Source organism: Hippoglossus stenolepis, chromosome 22, assembly GCF_022539355.2.
Source record: "Hippoglossus stenolepis isolate QCI-W04-F060 chromosome 22, HSTE1.2, whole genome shotgun sequence".
In the NCBI taxonomy this organism is placed as follows: domain Eukaryota; kingdom Metazoa; phylum Chordata; class Actinopteri; order Pleuronectiformes; family Pleuronectidae; genus Hippoglossus; species Hippoglossus stenolepis.
The window spans coordinates 15,364,915-15,384,141 of NC_061504.1; the positions used below are offsets into that span (position 1 = coordinate 15,364,915).

The 19,227-nt window shown below is 44.3% G+C and overlaps 1 protein-coding gene across 1 annotated transcript in view; it reads left to right on the plus strand.

Annotated features, from left to right (window-relative positions):
- The first annotated feature begins 416 nt into the window (after positions 1-416).
- Positions 417-19,227, plus strand: part of syt1a (synaptotagmin Ia) — a 125,245-nt gene continuing 106,434 nt past the window's right edge. Inside the window, exon 1 of the mRNA XM_035147876.2 lies at positions 417-722. The gene's annotated coding sequence lies outside the window, so the exon portion shown is untranslated. The remainder of the gene's footprint in view (positions 723-19,227) is intronic.

Consider the following 19,227-nt stretch of genomic DNA (forward strand, 5'->3'; position numbering starts at 1 on the left):
AACACATGTTTACACACACACACACTCACATCCTCCTTGGGGAGGGGGATTTGTTTTTGTAGTGTCCTTGAAGGTGACTGGTGCCTGGAGGGGCCCAGCAGCGCAGACAGGGCATACTAATATGTGTTGAAAGGGTCATCTTGGGTTACACAACGTTGTCCACCATCCTTGGCATCTCCCCACTACCCAGCCAATCGTAGTCAAGGACTCCGTGATGCAGTGCCCCTCTTACTGGAGGGATTCCTTGGAACTGCCGCGTGACGATGCTGGCTTTGGGTGTCTCTCGCACCTCCTCCTCCTCCTCCCTCCTCCCCCTCCTCCTCCCCCATTCTCTGCCCCCGGGTTTCTTTCTCCCATCCTTGCACGAGGTGCGTCTGCTGCATGTGTTTGAATAGGAGTTGATCTAGCGCCATACACACTGCTCCCATAAGACTGGCTGTGCAGACGGCAGGCAGAGTCATCATCCAGCCCTCTTTGTCTCCTCCACCCTCTCTCCTCCGAACCAGGCTCCACCTCTCACTTTCTCTCTCTCTCTCTCTCTCTCTCTCTCTCTCTCTCACACTCTCTCTCTCTCTCTCTGCCAGCCTCACACTCACACACACACACACACACACACACTTACACTCTCTGTTCCCACGACTCCCTTCTCCTACTCCTGACGTGCGTGCCTCCTCGTCAAGGCGAGCAGATTTGAAGCTGAAGGTGTGCTGTGTTGTTGCCAGGTAAGAGCGCGTATTTCCTCCTCGGGTCACCCAGAAGTTAGAGAGAAATGGGGGTGTCTCCTGTTGGTTTGTGGGTGTTTGGGATCTGTGTTGTGATGTGCCGGTGTCTAGGTGACACAATCCGGAAGGGTGGGTGCTTCGAGGGTGCCACAGGGGAACTACACTTTGCCACAACTCCCAGCCCCTCTCTGTGACACCAATTTTGGCGCCCATTTTTACCGCGCTTTTCATTGCCATGTGCAGGAGACAGTTTTTTTTGTGCTTGATTCATTGCTGAGAGGGTGGAGCGCAGCTGGCAGCTGATAGATAAATAGAACGGCTGCAACGTATAGAGGAAGCCTCTCCTGGTTGCGAGGGGAGACCATGCTGTGGATGTGTGGGCGGATAGGGAAACGAAGGGAGGGGAATGGAGACGGAAGACGAGGAGCTGCTTTCATCCCGTGGAAGCTAATCCCTCTGTTCACCTCTCTCCATCAGATAAAATGGGCCGGCTGTGGTGCCCTGTTTTCTGTTTTTTTATTCCTCCACTCCTCCATCCTTCAGTTGTGATGGGTTTATCTCGGGCAGGGAGGAAAGAGGAAAGCTATTGATCTGGAAATGAGCTGTAATGCCATTTGAAAAGGGAACAAGACATCTCTCTTTTTCTCCCTCTGACTTTTCTCTTGCATGCTTTTGTTCCTGACTGCACCTTTTGCTCATAATTTATTATTTAAACTCACCAGTGATAATGAATTCATGCTCATAGTCGTAGTTTTAGGCTTATGGGAGTGAGCTGATATGATTGAAAAGCGACTTGACTTCCATATGTTCCCCGGTATCTCTGCTGTTGTGATTGGTGGGAAACCCCCCTTTGCTGTAAAGGTGGCTTTTCACCTTCCACAGGTTCATTGATAGAGCAACGATTGGCTGCTGCACAGTGCACAGGGAACAAATGCCTCCCGGCTCTCGGCAAACATGTCAAGCATATCCGTGGTGATTGTAGCGCCGCTTCTCTGACAAATATGGCGTCATTACAAGACGGGCAGCCTATCACCTCTCGCCTGCTCCAGGATTACCTAATATCTCAGGAGGCAGCGGGAGCCAATGCAGCGGGAGAGAAAGCAATGAGAGAGGAGGGGAGGGGAGGTCGGGGTTGCTCAGGTGTTTCTGTTTAGCCTCGTGCTTTAGAATACATTAGCCAGGAAGCTCCCGTGTGTCAACCTGTTACCAGGTGACAGAGACAGTGAGGCAGCACTTCTCCCCCCCACCCACCCCACCCAAATCTAAATGACCCCTCAGCTCTTTTCCCAAGGCAGAGCTTATGTTTACATTCTCTCTGGGAGCTTCTGCAGATGCTCCATTTCATAAGCACTAACTGAATCAGACAGGACGAGGCTGATGGATCCAGCGCAGACTGTTGGCTGACAATTGCTTTTTGAAACACCTAGAGGGTATTTTTCATGTTCTTGTGCTTTAAGAGATCCGCCACCGAATGTCTTCTTTGTTCCTTTTTGAACCATGATTATGCACAGGATAAAACTCCAGTGTCATTATTAATAAGACTTTTAAACCGATTTGACGTTAAGTTGAATTTCTACACCAAATTGTATTTCCAGGACTTAGCAGACACTCGGTTAGAATGTGAAAGTCTATGAATCCTACACTGGAGCTGACTGGCAAGACTATGAATTTTCCTTTTTGGCTAAAAGCTCCACATTTTATCTTCTAATGATGGAAACAGGAAATAAACCAGAGCGCATTTGCTGTGGATGAATTAAACAGCCCTTTATTAGTGCGGCGAATGCATGGTAAAGATAAAATATGCACCTACGCGTTGCAGCACACTGGGCTTCATCAGGCTGACTAACCAGAAATGAACAAGTAATATCTTGGCCTGGGAGATAACAGGAGACGACATCCTGGCTCATTATCATGATAAACAGAGCAGTTGACTCAAATTAGAGGAAAAATAACAACAATTAAACCGGAGAAAAAACACAGTGAACGATCTAGCAAAAAATATACAGATATGTTCAGCACATTGCAGAGAAAGGATCACAATCCCATCCTCACAAGTTATAGATCCAACTTAAGTCATCAAGACTTAAGTTGGTAAAATCCAAAAGGGTTTTTTCATTTCACGAGGTGTTTGAATCGATTTCTTTGCTTTTCTCCAACATCTTCAGTGTTTTTTTTCACCGAGCACGAGAGGACAGAGGCAAACACTCATCTGTCGCCATGTTTTTATGACCTGCTAATGGGTTATTAATAATAAGTACATGTCCTGATCTTGATGTCCAGTGCTAACCTTCTGTCTGGGCTGAGTTATCTTAAGTGAACTTTCCAAAAAGCTAAAGGCCTTCAGAATTTAAGGGCATCTGCCAGGGTTACTTTGCTTTTGTCTGAAGCATCTCACTTCTCATCAGTTTATTAGAAGACAGAGGGACATGGGCGGATGGGAGGTGGAGGCAGGACAGTAAAGATAACGAGGCCGCTGTTTATTCCTCGTACAAAACGCAGGACATAAATAGACTCGCTCATGATTTGACCTTGTGTGGCCATGTGGTGGTGGTGGGCGCCTGTGAGGAGGGATGTGCACAGATCAGTGACACCACATAAACCAGCTCATACTGGTGGGGAGATGCTTCAGCACCAGTTGGCCTGCTTGTATCATCACAATCATTGCTCATATAGATAAACACAATACATTATAGTTTGCTCATGATTTACAGGAGTATCATTTTTAATTTGCTTAATGAAATAACGAGGCCCTTTGTCGTTGAATATTAATTGATATTGATTGAATATTAATCACAGTTCACGTCTGTCTCCCTCACTTTGCTGCAGCCACAGTAGGTCAAGTACAGTTAATTGAACAGTGTCAAGCTAACGCAGTGTGGAGTACTACTGACCTTGATGCGAGAAGGAGCAGAAAATGAGTCAGTCATTGATCAGTTTGTCATTAAATTTGTTTCCAAATCATGAAATGATAATGACGTAAAAAGTTAATATGCTTTGTTCCTCACAACGTATTTCATTAGAAGCAAATTCAACTAAATAAAATGAAGGTGCATGTAGTCAGTTTTCTATTAACTGTTTATTTTCTTCTTGGAAAATGAGATACTCAATGCTGCCCATTATGGAGCCAGCAGAGATCGTTTCCTACAATATTGTTTTGCAAATGAGCCGTGCCTCCGTTGCGTTTACATTGGACGTCGACGTTTTTATTATATGCCGTCAAAATCTCTCCTCGACGCTGGACGTGGCTTAAAACTTCAGGAAGTTCATGAATTTGTCATTTAAAAGGACGATTTTTTGGCTTCACGATGAAGGTGTTCGCTGTTAAGCTCTTCACCACACTGTCGGCAAAATTAGAGAAATAACTAACCCTGTAGAGCCGCAAACACAGACAACGGGAAATTGTCCATTTGCCTCAAGGGCAAAGACCACACATAAGTCCAATGTGTGTAAAAAGTAAAAATCATTTACCCTGGAGGTCGTCCTCATAGTTTGTTATTGCCCAGCTAACTGGTATCGGTGTTTTCTTAAAGGCCTAACCCTGATAGGCTAATAGGCTCGGGCTAATTCCTGATTTGAATCTCTGTGTTTGACAGAGTGTGTAGAACTCAGAACTGCCTGATCTCTGCCGACCCACCGAGATAAGGCTCAGATTACATGATCAATCCACACACACACAAACTCACACAATCTATTGACAGAGCTAAACAAAAACACATTCATATTATTTTCAAATACCATTTAATGCAGGTAGTCGGATTTATGATATTATGCTCCTAAGGGTGGGCAGACAAAGCTTTTATACCACTCGACAAGCTGTGTAATCATAATTTGAATAATTTTCATATAAATAAGCACTTGTTTGCTATAGAAAGGTCATTAGCATCAGCAGTGACAGCAACTACAGCTTAACAGGCAAACAAAATGAAGCCATGTGCAGAAATGCCAAACTTTATTCAAGTAAAGCAGGAGAGAATACCCACATTGTGTGATAAACAAGGCGTTCAGTGCACAAACATAACAACAATCCCTTTGGCAACGAAGATGCGAGAAAGAGCATCTCTGAGATGATGTTTTCTAACTCCATTAACATCACATGGCTTAAAGCCGCTGAATTTAACAGAGCATTAGCAGGACCTCTGCTCACAATGGAGCAGAACTAAAAGGGTGTTTTCATTTGCGCAGAACAACCAGAGCATTGTGCGGTTTGCGACAAAAGCCCATTCTTCTGGGCTGTACGTGGCTGCATTTAAATTCATATTTATCAGCTGCACCGCAGTCAAAACAATTGGCGTCAAATCGCAGCGAGTCAAAAAGGATCGCTGCCACAGCCTGAACAATGTGTAATGAAGCCAGTAAAAAATACTGTGTCTGTGTTGGATACATCTGCTGTGGTTTTCTGATTCAACCACGGTGCGTCTAATAAAATACACACACGTACAGAAAGTAAATGGTTTCAGAGGGAAGTAAATTACTGTCATGATGACTTCATTAAGGTTTGTCTTTCTGGGGGAAAATCGCAGGATGTCATTTCATTTTTGAGAATCCATTTCTTCATGTGAATCCACCACAGCCCGTCCTAAATGAACAATAATGTGCGGAAAGTGTATTTAAGGAGATTTTACTTCATGCCTTTGTCATGACTGTCTGTCAGAGAGATTTTCATTAAAGAAGTTATCTTAGGTGTTCACGTACAAAACGGCGGCGGCGGCGGCAGAGGGGAGGTGTTTCATTGTGATCGGTAAGAACGAGAGAATTATTTCATGGCAAAACTTACTTCCAGTCTGAGAGCTGTAATTTTAAAAATCCCCTTTAGGAGGAAATTGCTTTTGCCCTTCTACAATTTTTTAATATCCTGCATCATTCTTCGAGCTGGTAAAACGCACCATCTACCCGTAGCATTTCTCCTGCTGATGCCTGAAGGTGCTTTGTGGGGAAGTTATTAGAGATTAATACCATCTGGCTGTGTGGTACCGCTGAGGGACGCAAGCCTGGCCCCTGTGCTCCATGTCTGTCCTCCTGAGCCCCCAGCCTTGCCTGTACATAGTGGGTGAAACATCCCCTTTGCCCAATGAAAGAGTGGATTAATTATTACTGAAGGGCACGCGGCAGAAAAGAAGAGGCCCTGGAGGACATTTTCAATGTTTCATGAATGTAATAATACGTTTAAAAAAAAAAGCAATCCTTCTTCTTCTGCGCTTACCTGAAACAGTCTTGCACATCCACCCAGCCCTGAGGGCAAATGGGGGCATCCCACCCCTCCAGGGTAATGTCAGCAGTAACGAAACAAAGCGCTGCTCTTTTTGTTACTGTCTTGTTGGCTAACATTGTTCCATTCTTATTTAGTCTGCAATGATTAGATTAGAAGTGCTCCGCTATGGGTCCCCTGTTGATTTAGCCACTCTGCACTGACAGTGTAAGTGCCAGCATGGAGATGAGCCTGGAATCAAAATTACCAGCGTCCATTATTCAGTCGATCTCCTATTCATTAGTTCATAAAAGAAAAAACACCTGGTATTTTCAGTGGGAGGGGGGGGATTATGATGCATACACAGGAAATGTGGACTCGCACAAAGGCGAAGAAAAGAAGAAGAAGAAGAAGAAGAAAAGGCTGATTGTGTTTCTACACATTCTTCAAGCTCACGATTCTCCAGAGCCTCCGTCGGCGCTCCCCCCGAACACGTCAGCACGACGAGGGCCGGCAGAACAAACTATGTCCAAGTAAGTTGCCCACTGGCTCAGCCACAGTTCGCTCGCCGCTTCTGGGCGCCCTCGGAGGATGAATGACTCATAAAGCAACATGACACCCAGTAGTGTGTGCAAGATACAGTAGCACGATGGGATACAGAAAGCAATTACAATCAGTGTCACCCTGCACCGCCCTGTCCGCCGCACAAATGACCTTGGCGGATTTGTAATGTGTCACAGACATTTCAACATGTGCTGGGAACCATGAACTCCCAGATACAACTTGGTACCTCTTCCCCTTTTTCCATTCCACTGTCAATAGAGAGAGCCACTTGCTCAACTCCCTCCCATTGCCGTATTGTTTTGCTATCAGTCAGGGTCACTGCATGCTCATTACATTCACAGTGGACGGATTAAACTGAATAAATGCAGGGGCACATAATCAGCATTACAGCCTTAATAATTTCAAGTGACCCCACTGTGAAGATGATTTCATTCGTCTCTCTAATACAGCGACGCAAGAAGGTTCATTAGCTGTGGAACCAGTGAGTCCCTGATTACCAGTTACACAGGAACCCCCCCCACCCCCTCCCCTACAGTGTGGCTGAGCCCCGCTGTGGAGGAGAGAGATTGCGAGGGAGCGCCAGGTGACGAGGGGAAGAGGCATTCCTCCCGTTCAAACCCCACCTTTCCCCTCGTCTCTGGCGCCGCCGCCGATTCTACAACACCGCCAGTCGAGCAGCATGTGTGCCCTCCGCCGCCGACAGCTGAGATTTGCCTGTAATACAAACATCCTTGTTTGTCGCCATGGCAACCAAGTCTCCTGCCTGCTGTAGGTTGTCATGCCAGCCGCCTCCCCCATGCTCTTCCTCACCCATTAGCACCGTACTGTAGCTGACACGTGTGAGCGCGGCACATCGGTCTATTTGATCCGTCTGTTTTTTTCTGAATAAGCTGCTCTCATTACGTCGCACGGCCCCCGTCCCTGTGCCTTCTTTTTAACCACTCCTCACGAACCTGCATACTGTTACACCCTCAGATACACGAATGCTTTCACTTGGGGAAAAGTGCCAACCAGCGCAGCCGTAGTCAATTACCAGAATATAACCAACAAAAGCCAACTACTCAAAAAAAAAAGTAGATCTGTAACAAAGTGTCCTCAGAATTCATCTGCTGTTGTTTACCGTCAACTGTCCACCAACCCCCTCATCCCTAACAAATGGAGCACGCTGACGTGTTTGGACTCCCATGAAGCGTGATGCAAATGTGGAGGCACAGAGGTCCATGCTGTGCAGAGTTCATTCTCCGAGCCAAGCTTCTTGGGGGGGCAGACCGAGGCCTTTCTTCCAAAACATGTCCACCCAGTCAGACGAAAAAACACTCATTACCTCAGCATCAAGGGGCCAACCCAGCCCACTTGGGGATAATAACTAGGCATCTGCTTAAATTTGATATAATGCTGGCCTACTGGGTAGTCTGGGGTTTGGGAAAGTGGCAGGAATTATTGTGCTCTCTTTCAGCTGTTTGTCTGCTTCTCTCTCTGCGGCCTAATCTCAAGTGTTTGAAGCAGTGAAAGTATTTACACCAGAGGGTTTACGATAAAACCTCAGGGTAAACTTTACCATATTTTAGAGGATAATTACCCTTATTCACAGTTCTGTAGAGACAGCAGAGCTGAGACCATCATGATAATGAGTGTCTTTCCCCCCCCCCCTCTGCTCGATGGGGTGGGCTTTAGGTTTGAGGAGCCATTTTGCTGCTGGTTAAATTTTCCGAGATTACATTTGCTGTTTCCTTATCTCCCAAATTAACTCATTACCTTGACATTCTGCGTTCCCTCCCTGGAAACGGATTGGCCTTGAATTTCTAATGAAACATGGCTGTTCTCTCGTGTCCCATTTGTACGGCACAGGACTCGGTGGAAACCTGTAACCCTCAGCCCCGGTTCTTGCCATTGATTTTGACTCCACAGCCAGATGAGTAACCTTGAAGAGGAAGCGGTGAAAAAATGAGAGCGAAAGGAAGACGAGAGCTGGGGACTGTTGCTTCATGCTTTTTTTGTATATTGTTCAAAGCAATCCTCTGGACATATTTGCTGCTGTAGAGGCCTTGAGGTCAAGTTGTCAAACAGTATCTTACCTCCTGTAGTATCTAAATACGTCCTGGGTGATATAACGTACAAGCTCTTCCCTCAAAGTCGGGCCGTGGTTCTCCTTTGAATTGGGTTCAATCCGACCAATGAGGCAAAACCTCTCAGTTCTGTCAATCACATTCTTTCCTTGAAGCTTACACTAATTGCATATGCAAATTGCCTGAGATTACGAGTTTGCACCCGCCGTAGGGTTTGGTGATTGCGATAATGATGGATTTCCTCACGTTCATTTCTTAAATGTTGTTAATGAAGAGGCAGCCACTTACAAACGTGGATTATGCGTGCATTGTTCGTCGCAAAACAAACTCGGTGAGGCTGTTCCAATTAAAAGTGTGTTTTTCTCTGGCCAGATTTGGGTCAAGATCTCAAGTAAATGGGACAGCGTGGAAAAACGTTTTTGATTCAGGTTTTTGTTACAACAAATCAAACTTCATTCACCTGAGTTGAATAAGGTTAACCACGGACCTAGACGCCACAAGAAGTAAGCAATGTGAACCAGAAGGTTGTCGGTTTGATCCCTGTCTCCCCCCAGTTCCGCATGCCGAAGTGTCCTTGGGCAACATGCTGAACACGAAATTACCTACCTCAACAAAGAGCCACCAGCAGGAGTAGGGACAACTTTTTAAAAAAGGAAGTAGCTATAAAATCTTTTGGAACCATGTTGAATTGCATTGTCCCAATCAATTAAACAATCAATTCAACTAAATTAAATTAAATTGGAGTCATTAAAGCCAGCATGAGTTTTTCCTTCTGCAGTACAAAATCAATGAGGCATTGTGTTTTCTGCCAGTTGTACAAACAAGTGTGTCTCTGCATGTGCGGCGGCCTTTACTCTGTCTGCTCTGTCGTGCTGTTGCCGGCAATTTTAGTCAAATCCATGATTTCAGAGAAAATTGCTCCGATTCCTTTTCATGCAGAGAATCCGTTTTCCGGTAGCAGCACAAGCTCACGTCGACTCGTCAGGCTGCTGAACCTATTCAGTGGCAGCAGGAAGGGCAACTTCAATGTCACAGCATCACACTGTTTACTACCGTGCTCGCTGCGATCAGCCCCTGCAGCACCGATGGACCCGCTCACAAATTATAAGAGGCTTCAATCAATAACTGCGGAGGCCATCCTTCCACTCTGACTGAACAACCCTGTAAAGAGTCCCTGTGGGGCCGGAGCACCAGACAAGCACAGCTGAATATCTCCGCACTGGCAGTGGACCTTTTACTTCCATGTGTCCTTGTTTTTTAAATCGATTAAAAAAACAAACATAAACACTACATCTTCTGTCATGGGTGGTGGTGGTGGGGGGCTTCTGCTGTTATCATAACCAGGTGACAGTTTGTAATGTAGACTTGAGGAGCAGTTACAATGAGGCCTCGCAGCCACTAGATGTTGCTGCAGCCTGAAGTCTGGTCTCTCTGGAGAATCACACATGACGGTTTTTCTCATTTTGCTTATAAAAAAAAAAGTTGACGTGTAGATTATCATCACTAATTAAACATCTCAACATTTAGTTTTTTGAAGAACTTGTCGAGAAGCGGCTGAGCGTCAAAAAAACGGCATCACTCCTGACATGGTAATTTCTGCAGACCTGTTAAAAAACTCCTTTAATTGGCCTCAGTTCCACGTTGGTGCACATGGGTTTTGGATTTCCTGAACACAATTTGCCCTATAATTTGAAAAAAAAAAGAAGCCAAAATCAAGATACTGTACTTTTCTTATCAGCAGCTCAGCCCGGAGCAGTCGAGCGGTGAAAAATTAATTAGAAAGACTCTTATTTGGGGAAGCTTAAAAATCCCCGAAACGTGTTCTGTCAGGCTTCATTGTCTCCGCCCCACTCCATCCCCTCAACGGCTCTGTGTTGATATTTGCAGTTTATGTGGTTGTGAAGTGCTTCCAGGAAAAAATACACCTTCTCCAGATGAAACACCCTCTTTCTCTGGCATCCTTACTGCAAATCACCAGTTTCTGATTGACCCTGTGTCTCAGAGGTGGGCCACTGAATGATATTGTCCCTCTGTGTTGTCTCGCTGTCTCTGCTTCTGTGTACAGTAAACACAGCCAGTGACTCACGACTCCATCTCAAGCTTTGGGGTCACCACATACTAACTGGCTCTGTGTTTACCCTCTGACGCCTCCTGTATCCTCTTTGTTATCGCTTCCCCTGCTCGCTCTGTCCGTCAGCCTCTCTCTCCGGGTGTAAACCATGCATACACAGAGATTTGGAGGAAAACTCACAGCCACAGGGCATCGTCTGGTTCGTTGAATTCTGCAGGATGTGCTCCAAATGAATGATTTAACAGTAGGGAAAGAAGGAAGAGCACCATCCATTTCCCTGGAGTCCAATTTCAATCATTTAATGTCTCTTAAGATGTCTTACGAAGGCTCAATTGTGTTCTGTGTTTACTGTTGTGTTGATTTTCTTTGGCATGTGTGTGAGCTTGACGGTGTGTCTCAGAGGAACCACTGCAGATTCATTTGAATGACTTCCTAACCTGCAGCAGACACAATATTTATTGAATGTGTGACGCAGATTCTCACAGAGAAGTCGGATCATCTGCTGGTCGAGCTGCACAAACTCCTAAAGGGTCAGATTGTGTGCGTTTTCAAATCCTCCACCTTCACCAAACGCTTAAACCCAGTCCCTGTTGCATCGTTGTTTAAAACAGGATCTGTTGCTGTTGCTCAGAGGTTCTAAGGGGCAGTGGCTCCTGTAATCTGACACAGCCAGCGAACTAGTCTTTTAAATGCTGAATCGATGCGTAGCTAAATACGCTGGGTCCCGGGGTCTTGGTGCTGTGCCAGCCTGCGGATCAGAATCACTGCTTGTCTGATGATAAAAATAACTTGATGCTCAGTCGGTGTAGTAGCTGTGTTTTGTTTTATTTCAGCCTTGTAGGAAGTACATCGATTTCTCACTTGCTTTGAAAGCTGACCTCCGCAGACTTGAAGATGCCGTCTGTCACTGAGAGGAGGTGTGTTTGTGTAGCGAGTATGTGTTTTGTTGTCTGTTAATGACAAAGTGGGATGATATTAATGGGGCTTTACTACGATAACGATGCAGCATCGTGGAGTAATTCATGTAGAAATTATTATGTTTTGGCTCCTGTTCATTGGCTTGTTGTCGAGCAGGATTATGCAAAAACTACTGAACTGATTTTTTCAAAAACTTGGTGGAAGGAATCCAGCAGATCCGGGAAATGTTTTCTTGTTATTTAACGTTGCAGTTATTTGGCATTTGATGGATGTATGTGCTGTATCCAGGTTTGAATTGGAGCAGTTCATCAAATGATTATTCAATACCCAGTGGATTGATCAATGCGGATATGTTGGTTCATCAAGATTAATTGATAAACTGCAGGAGCGTTGGAACATTGGTTTAAATCCTGTTGCTCCAGTAGGAACATTTTACTGTATCTTAGATGTTTATGCTCTTAAACAAACAAGACACAGATTTTCTTCCATGTTTACCGCAGCAGCCGACTCCACAGAAACTTTCTCATTAACTTGTGTAATGAGTGTATAGATGCCCCAGACCCCTCCATCCCGGGGGGGCTCCTTCTGTCCTAGCATCAGTCAGGGAGTCAGTGTGTCAGATGTTTTATTCAACACAGCTGGGTGTATTCCTGGCACCTGGCTGCTCCGTCAGAAAGGATGGAGGACGGGCGTGAGTGCGTCGCGGATCGGCAGAACGGGGTCACGGTTGCTTCATGTTTCCAAACCGGTTGGACCACCGCGGCTAACATCAAACAGCCAGAACACCTGTTTCCAGACAGCGTTCCTCGTTTAGCCTGCGCTCAGATGAAAGCAGCAGAAAGTTTGAGACCAGAGGGAAATTGCACCAAGATCAAAGCGGCGGGCGTTGTTTAAATGGCTGAACAGAACGGTTTTTCAATTGATGAATGTCTTTGAAATAAACTTCAGCATCATAGAGGGATCCATTTTTTGTTTGTGATGTCGGGGACTCGCGGAGCTCATGTGCCATCAAAAGCAAATTATAGGCATGCTGCAAGATCATAATTAAGTGTTGTAACCAAAACTAAACACTGCGTTCATTGTGAATGTGTAAGGTTGCATTTCACTTGATGACAGGATATTATAATGACGGACTAGAAGCACACAGTGGATGGGCCCACGCAGCCGTAGTAAAGGTGGCAGCTGCCGACAGGTGCCAGTCAAAGATGGAGGGTGAGAGATGAGGATCCAGCTCAGGCTTCATTTCTAAACTGCTGTTTTTGGGGGATTTATCTGGACAGAAACCCAAACAATCCTCGGGCCACAGAAGCCTCCACACTGTAAATCTCAATTAATATAGTCATGATATAATTGATGGTCTTTTTTACAATGGTCTTTGGATTATGTGAAGTATTGTAAGAAGAAATCCAGATCCAACCTCTGTCATGTGGGACCGGTCTCAGAGCACCATGTCCCAATGCGGAATACTAAAGCCAGAGAAATGTCAAAATTTCCATGTTGTCACACAGAGAGAGAGAGAGAGAGAGAGAGAGAGACTGGCTGAATTTCAGGGGCATGTGTTTGAAGTGTGCCCCCCCCCCCTCCCCCCCAGAGAAAGATGGCCCTCACACTGTCTTTCATTTCCTTTTTTGTCCACTTTGTGAAGATATCAGCAGAGTGGAGAAGACCCAGTGAATCAGAGACGATACACTGAGTGTACATATTTGATTTCTGGATATCTCCTGCCTGCACTCATTACAACAACAAAATGAAAGGAGTGCTTAATTCTCCATTGCATCGTCCCAGATGCAAATCAAATGGAAAAACAAACATACAGAATTTAGTGTATTTGCGTTTTCACATTATCAGTATTCACATGCGTCCTCACGCTCTCGGAGGGTATTTAGAAAAGCAGTTCTAGTAGATTAATGTCACTTGCTCTCCCCACAAAGGATGAATTACATGTTTCAATAAAATGTCCCCCTGCTGCTTGAAAATTAATTCAATTTCCAGAACAAATGCAGTGAAGAGACCAAAGCGAGAGCTCGTCAGCTCAAATGGACTTTGTCTCTCAAGATGAATTGTGGTGCCAATAAAAGTCCTAAAATCCAGGAGAAGGTCCTGAAAAACAAAGGAGCAGGAGCTTTGTCTGAACTGACGACGAGTTCTTTGGAGAACATCAGAGGATTTGAAAATTGAGCAAAGACAACACGCCTTGAAAAAGCCATCGCATGAGGCAAACGCTCTGCTAATGTCCCCGCCTTCCTCTAATTCACCATAAAATGATTTTCCTCCCTCCCTTTAAAGAGTCTCCACTGAGGTTGGCAGCCAAGGTTCCGCAAATATTCATTAGGCATAAATACAAAATCACAGCGATTCCCTGGCATCAGCCACCTATTGGCCTCTCAATTTGAATGCATGGCATATCCGTAATTCATTCACTTACAATAATGGGATTGCACCACTGTTGTAGTGGCAACCTTCAATAACTGCAACCGAAATAATGGACTGGTTCCCTTTCATCCTCGGCATGCCCTGCACATGCATTAGTGGTAATGATTTCTCCTTCATTAAAGTGTGAGGATACTGTATGCAGACTGTGTAGTTTCCACTTCACCTTCATTAAGTCCCTCTTTAACCAACCGGAGACCTTCTTTGTTGCGTTTCTTTTGGCCATTAGAAAGGATGTGTTGTGTGAGATGCATCCGAATAGAGCTGAGGATGCAAGGTTGTGTATTCGAGTTGGGGCTTTGGAAACAGATTGTCTTATTCTACCCAGGGTTTGGTTTAGGATTACATTCTAGGTTATTGAGTCTCATATAACATAACAAACATTTTTCTATAATATTGGTTATTAAAGTTGTTAGCACCTGGAAAAAAAGTGAATCTACAACTTTAATTCCTCGGCAATGCTAAGGATTTGTGCCGATGATTATTTGTGACTCCCTAAATTCTTCGTGCATTATGATGGTGTTGTATTCAGATGGAGCTTTTCTGGTCTCCCTGACCACTGGAAGTAGTTGTACAGTTTATCAGCCGATTCATTAAACATCGTCTAACCTCTCTCGTGGGATTCTCTGCAAAATGTGGAGAAAATGTACAGTAGGTATCAGACAAAAACACACAGATTTGGCAGGTTTGTTGACAAACTCAGTGAAGTGCGACAGCAGCTCAGGAGGGAGCGATTGATTTTGTCATGTCTCTCTGCACTTCCTCCTCCCGACTAGAGGAGGAAGTGTGGGACCGGTGTCTGAGCACAAAGGTGCCGCTCACAACAAAGTGTAGTGACACAAAAAACCACACAATGCTCCGTGAAAAATGGAGCCATGACTTAAAAAATCATAAACATAAAAATCAATCATGCATATGATCATCTAACAAAAAAAAGAAAATTCAATAAATGTCTAATAATATGATTAAATATCAGCATTTTAATGGGGCCAGTAACGACTGTATAGACTGGGGATACATTTGATTTGTTGGCTTGTCAGCACCAGTACGCCTCACTTGTCAGAGAAATGGAGGTGCTGCCAAAAGGGGCGAAGGGAAGGAACGGAAGATAAGAGCGTTCATGAGCAGCCAATGATGAATTACATGGCGCAGGGTTTGATTAGCTTTTTATCTGCTCACGGGACTCTCGGGGATGAGCCCAGATTGATGGGCTGTGGAGAGTTGACATGGTGTTGTTTATTTGGCCGGTACTGGCTGGAGTGCCGGTGTGCCACAAGATAGATGAGCAGCAAAGGCCGTTCAACACGCGTCCACAACACTGTTTCTCATTTGTCCTGTGGATTAGGACTTATTTGAAGGACTGCACCACAAAACGCCCCAAATCTCTCTCCATACCTCTTTAATCTGTGAATGCCACGTTTTACTCCATAACTGTGACCTGCAGGGGGCATGGGAGCGTCTTTGTGATGTACACTGGTGATGTAATAATCCCAAAATCGATACCTGGGAACAATATCGATCGTCTGCATTTAGCCGCGCCATGTTCAAGTATTATCTTTACTGCCATGGGAGGAAGCACTCAAACTATGCCATAGATTTCCTTTAAGGTTCAAGGTCACCTTGAGGGAATACTGTCTCGATAAGAACAGAACAAAATCCATCAAATGTGTAATGAGATGACGACTAATAACAGGTTAGAGTCACACACAGTTTATTCTGTAGGGAGAACTTACATCCTGCAACACCTTAAGGTTTTTTACAGAGTGCCAGAAATACCTCAAAGATAATCACACATGAATAACAAGCTTAGGAGGAGATCTTTGGCTAAGACGTCCCTTTGGAATTTTAAAACTCAATGTTGATTAATAATGAATAAATCTCATATTATTCTGATAGAAGTTCTGAACTCTCTGGAATCTCAATCCTTGGCACGACAAGAAAGAATGCAAATTATTTTCACCAAAAGTACATTAATGACATCTAATCAAGATATTAAAACATATTTAAACATGTCATCAACATATAAGTAGAGTTTCCCTGATTAAATTAAGAGTGGTTGTAACAAATGTATTAAACATGGGAAGATTTACACACATTTGCATTTTTAAGAAGGGATAATAAGTATTTCATTTGGAAGCGTTTTACTGAACCCAACTGGAAAGCCCTTTATGTGAGAGTTCAACTCCCTCTATTTTCAAAAGAGAGAGAGAAATTATCATACAGAATATGTTTTTTTCATTTGTATGTTTGTCAGCAGGGAGGAAGTGAGATGTTTGCTGGTACTCCTGCTGTTGGTGATGCCCAAATATTTGTACATTTGTCAGCCTCCGACTCTAAAGAGCTAAATTCACAAAGAAGAACGGCGCAAGGTTCCAGGGTTTTCTAATTTACCAATATGGCAGCGGCACATTCCACTCTGTGTGCATGTGTAGTCTGTCAACATCCATTTCCTTCACTTAAAGCTAATACCCTGTATTGAGCAACAAGCAGGCATCTTCCAAACAGAAGCCAGAGCCAAATAACCACGCCTAATACAGCCCAGTATTTCCAAAATGGGAAACGGTGCATCCAGAGTGTCGGGCTAATCGGCCTTGATGAAAGTCAGTGTGCAGACCTCGTCTCTCCTCATAGATTCATGGGACATCAAACCAAAGGGCTCATATGCTGCTAAAGTGGATATGGATTGATACTATTTACGAAGCCTAAAGGCCCAGACACACATCACGCTACCGATATAAAGACGTTTTAAATCCAGTTTGCAGTAGATTTGTATGGATCTGGATACATCTTGCAAGACCTGAATCTGTTAATGTGCAATCTGTTTTAAAAAACAGTGACTAACAGGCCGTCTGACACCTGATGAGGAGAACATCATTATCATTTCCATGACATCCTCATCTTGAGAGGCATGTGTTTACTTCAGCTACGTTGGTAGAAACAGCAGTGTCCTCCCCAGGGTCCGGCCTGTGGGTGTAATCAAACTTTCCTACGCGTTTCCTTAGCAGTTTCTTAAACAAGGGGTGGGTGAAGAAGAAGAATTTTTGTATTAAAATGTCTTCTTTTTCACCAGGTTGAAAGCTCCCCAAAGAAAGATGGTTATGCTTTGACATTCGCCTCAGATTGCATTGAAATGCTGCCGCTCAATTTTTCAGCACCAAGCTAATTTGTCTAAATGTGCCCAAAATCTACTGAGAAAAAGCTGTGCAGTCTCTTAACTCATCTCAACATTTTAGCAGGAGAGATGAAAACAAGATTCTTCTGCTTTCCAAGTCTGTTTGATGAGCGTTCCAATGTTCTTAATGAGCACCAGAGAGAGTCGTGTTCCCATTCATGAGGCCCACTTTCAATTTCCTCAGGTACCTTCTAAGACGGGATACCAGGAAAAATGAGCCCACCCTCAAGTGGTTGGAGTTTCACATCGAAAAACCTGCTTTTATGGTTTGTTTATTGTGATATATCTGAACCCGTTGACACATGATATAATAACACACTCTAATATTCATCAGGTAGCATGCTGTTGACAAACTCTTGCTATTAATAATTGAAAAGGCCACAGGATTCAATGCAAACTCATCTAGTTTGTGGTGTTGTCACCGTAATGTCCTGTTTTTCTTGGTTATATGAAAACACCACAGAGAAAAAAACGTGCTTGTCATGGTAAATGTCATCTTCGTGCCCTTGACCAGATTTCTAAGGTTGAAGGAATATTTTCCCGAGGAATATATAAATGCATCTGTCCAAGGAGGCTGTCCGATACTCTCCCCGTACGATGAGTGGTAAAGTTCCTGGTAAGTCTCCTGATGGCCACCCAGACCTGTCAGCAGCCAGAACCCTGACAGTCTTCCCTGACACCCAGTCGCCCCCTGGGGGTTGGTGAAGGTCTGGCGAAAGAAGGGGCAGAGATGCCAAAGATCTGAGGCGCTTCTACGTCACCACAGGCAGGAGCTTCCTCCCCCCCCCGCCCCTCCTCTGGCTCCAAAACGAGCAGTAAAAGGTCAAAGCATCTTCTGCCGCTTGCCGAGTTATCTGCCCTTTCTGTTCATCAAGATCCCCCGTTGACCTCCATTCAGATTCCCTCCCTCGCCGTTGAACCCGGCTCCTGAAAAACGTGATTCAAACTACATATATGTTCTTTTTAAACAACTATGGAAAAACTAGAAAATAGACGAATTACCTCTGATGCAGTGCTCCACTATTATACTATTGTGTCGCCTTTTACATTTGTTTAATTAGCCCTCCCTCCTCCACTCTTTGTATTTTCCAGGAATACGATACTGTAGTTTTACAGGAACCTCAACAATGAATGCATATTACGATTTTTATCCAAAGCCCTGCAAGGCTGTGACATTGATGTTATTAGAAACCTGTGGGCTTTTAGAATCTTTTATATAGTTTTTAGTTACTACAGAAATAGGAACACTTGTTCAGTTCAGTTTCCATAGTGATTTTTCCATTTCAAAATCATCAGATTTAGAGAAAACATGGCCTTCGCTGCACAAGCATGAAGCATTTGACGCAATCAGCCTTTTACAGCACTGAGATGAATCCTGTTCTTTACTTTCCTTCACTGAATGTGCACAGGATGAGTTGGAGAAAGATCCTGAAGCTTTGAACAACAGACCTTGTGCTATAGACATATTGAAAATGGCATATTCTGGTACATTCTGTAATTGCTGTTATAAGGTTCCCTCCTCCTGATAAGAAAACAGCATGAGATGGCTGTGATAGATGGTGCACACTGGACATATCATCCAATTAGTCGGATGTTTCCCTGTGTTCACGTTAATAATGAAATTATTCAGTTTAAATGTTGAAGACTGGACTTTGTGTATCAATTAATTTGTAAATAATTATCCTTTTTGGCCCCGGTCAATCCTAATCCTATCTAGGAGGATATTATCTGGAGCCCCTCCAGGCACCAGCGTGTGTTGAATGTTGACCAAGAGACTGTAGCCCCACCTGCTGTACAGGAGCATATACTGGCTTATTGTTTTTAAAGGTGCATTATTCTGCTTCTGTTGCTCTGTAATCACGGATGCAACTGGCACACGGCGAGTTATTTATACTATGGAGTGTGTTGCCCAACTGCCACGGATCTTCTGATTGGTGCAACTGCTTTTTCTAGGTCAGACAGTGGATCACATGCATCCACACACGCAGTCAAATATTCCCTTTCTCTGTCACACACGCAGCCAAATGCTTCCACCGGGGAAGGTGATGAGCATTAGTCGCCTGGTTGCTCCTCTTCCTCCCCATTCTAAATATAAACAT